Raw genomic sequence first — 3,444 nt, 5'->3', positions numbered from 1 at the left:
GCTCACTGCTTCCCTGCTTAATTTCTAGTATCCTGCTCCAATCCGCGCTCGTTGGACCCCTCACATCTAACAATGCCTGTTTTAATCGTTCGTATATAATCTCGTCAGTTTCGTTATTGTTTCGCTTGATTATGAATCCATACACCACTTCAGGGCATAATTTAGATCGGAGTTCTTCAGGAATGGTTAAGAGTGCGATTTGCCATACATCTCTGGTTTTTAATTTATACACCTCTTCTGGGCATCATTGCCACGATCTGTCTGTGTGTTGTACACTCTTCACATGTTGACGGGTGGCTAATCGTGGTTATTTCATCATTTGCATTTGTCATGGTTTTGAGTACAGCAACTCTAACTGGTTTGGAGGGTTTTTTGCCGGGCTTTGCTCTGGTTTTAATCGGACTCCCATTACAGTAATCAAAATATCTCTTGAATCTTAGGATCTGTATTATCTTTTATTCTACTTTTGTATGGTTGAGACCATTGTACCAGGCACACTGAGACATTTCAAATTATACCAAACATATATAGTCACTTGTTGTATACACTTAACATTGCATAGATTTAGAGTGAGTTTCAGGTGAGGGAGAAAGGATGGGGATCATAGTGTGAGGAGGGAGTGTGATGGTGAGGTGTGAACTGCTAGGCGTGGTGTGTCTCCGATGGCACTGTTACTTATGCAGGAGGGTGTTCAAGAGAGTGTTCAAATGTTAATTATCAGGAAATTAATTACTGTTCCTTTGCTTATATCTTTGACTAATGCCACTAATCTTGGCATTAGTCCATTATATATGCCCGGATTACATTAATTCAATTAGTCCATTATTAATCACTTTAATCAACTTAAAGGGGTCCTATTATGCTCTTTTACAAAGTCTTGATTTGTTTTGGGGGTGTACTAGAACAGGCTCTCACACTAGGTTGTTCGAAAAACACATTATTTTTCACATATTTTACATTATTACAACACCTCTCTCCCCAGTCTGGCATGAACGGCTCGAATAGTTCCTGTATCAAATGAAGGCCCACCTTCTGGAATACGAAATGTGCTGTGATTGGTTAGCTGGGACAGTGTGTGCTGTGATTGGTTATCTGGACCAGTGTGTGTGGAATGATTGGCAGCACTCGGTGCCTGGTCGGGAAATGTCCTGCCTCTTGAGCTGAGTGTAAATATTGCATCAAAATCAAATCAATTTGAGCGCGAATTAAACCCGTATGATTTTAACCACTCTAAGCTCGTCTGTCTTGGGAAAGCTAGCGTGTCTCTGACATAGTGATAACACTCATTGTCTTCTCTAATGTAGCTCAACTAGGTCTCATCCCATTCGTTGATCTTTGTGATATCACAAATCCCCGAAAATATGTGTTGTAGTCCAAACGAGTCATTCGTTGTAGATTTTGAAAAGTGATTTCTGTTAAATTAAATATCTCCTTTTGAACTGGACTTTGAGCTTTGTAACTTGGCAGATCTTTTTTATGCTCAAACAGCAACATTACAGAGTAACTAAAGTCGAAAATGTGAAAAAGCATAATAGCACCCCTTTAAACTTACTTCTTAACATACACTGTATAAAAAAAAGGAAAAAAAAAGAGGGGGGGGGGGGGGGCTGTCAGAAATGGCTGCCAAAAGACCTGTATGTTTAAAGTAAAATACCGTAATTTAGATGCTCTAAAAATGCTGGGTTAAAAAACATCAATTTCTGGGATATTTGGCAACCCAGCAATTATTTAACAAAGTAAAGCTTGTTTAAAAAAATGTTCATGTATGTTCAATAGTTGGTACTTTGTGTCATGTGATTTAATTTAATTACAGCCGCCTATCATTAGGATATACTTTAAATGAGCAAACAGCCATCAAGTTTGTTTGTTTTTAACTTTATAGGCTACTTTCATCTTGCTTGGTTTCTCTCTCTCTCTCTCTCTCTCTCTCTCACACACACACACACACACACACACACACACACACAGCAACATTACTGTAATAACACCAAAACAGCACATAATCTCTAGGTCACATTTCCTGAAGCCTTGTCATCCAAGTTGTAGATAATAACGTTTTTTATTCACTGCAAGAACCAGTTTTCTGTGCAAATTATTGTGTGCAAATGTTTTTATCTGTAACATTTTATCTGTAATCATTCTTAAAATACAGCAAGTGTTTCATATAAACAGGATATATGATCATATCTGATATCTTTTTTTTGGTAACACTTTCTATGAAGCTGTATTTATAATACATTATAAGGGTATTCTTAAGGCATTATAATGAATGCATGATGCGTTATAAAAATCCTTATAATATGTTGTATCATCTCATGAATATTCATAAGAACAGTTTTAATATATTATAACATTTACTTATTTGTGGTTATAGCTTTTAAGAGTATGATGTTTTATAACTCAATGAACACGTTGCATCAACTTTTACAATGGATTATATTTCTCATAGTTATAATGTATTATAAGTCTCATATCTTGCCATTTTTCTTATGATACTTTACTTAGAGTGGTCAAAGACCACTTATAAGTAGTAGTAATAATAATAATAATAAAAAAAAATTCTCTCTCAAACAGCCATAAGATCAGATATCAGATCAGATGAATGTGTAATATGACACATTTGCTTTAAACTATTTGTATTGTAATATCAGTTTGATTATTTTGATGGTACCCTTTAGACAGCTGTTGATAAATAACTCTGCAACTACATATCGATTAGCGGTCGTTAGAGTATTAGTATGTCTGCTACTGTAAATATATGCTAACACTTTATTTTGATGGTCAACCAACAGATAAACTGACTATAAGTGTCTTTGCAAGTACGTCAAAAATGGTGGCAGTACGGTCAGGTGGAGAGACACAGAGCAGACAAATTGTTGAATAAAGTCGTTATTTTTGTAAAATTATTGATCACTAAACAAGAACAGGAAACATGACCAAAATAAGGAAAACAGGAACTAAGACAGAGGTAAAACACGACATACAGTCCAGAATCCTGACACTACCATGCTTATGCTCAAGCACTTTCTCAGCTGTTTTGAATCATTGCCTATGGAAATCCATATTTTCACTAATTCTGTTTCAGCAGGAATCTATATTGAGATTTATAGTGGTGTAAACTTACCGCATCAGCACGCCAATCAAATATTGGTGGAAATGTGTCAATAATATCTGTGAGACTGCACAAAAACAGCAACACGAAACACCAAAATAACTAAAGCTTTCTGATTATAGCCTGTGTATTATTATATTATATTAATATAAAATGTAAAATCGAAAACACTGAGATAAATAAAATCATCGGAGCGCATACACCCAGGGGCATCATGCATCCTTTCCATTAAATAAATAATTAAACAAACAAATAAAACAAAACAGTGGCCACTTGGAAAAATGTTACAGTTTTTAGATTTTTTATATTTATTTATTTATTTTTACCCCAGG

The sequence above is a fragment of the Cyprinus carpio genome, chromosome A7, assembly GCF_018340385.1.
Source record: "Cyprinus carpio isolate SPL01 chromosome A7, ASM1834038v1, whole genome shotgun sequence".
NCBI classification, from domain to species: domain Eukaryota; kingdom Metazoa; phylum Chordata; class Actinopteri; order Cypriniformes; family Cyprinidae; genus Cyprinus; species Cyprinus carpio.
Note: the sequence above shows the minus strand (reverse complement) of the source record.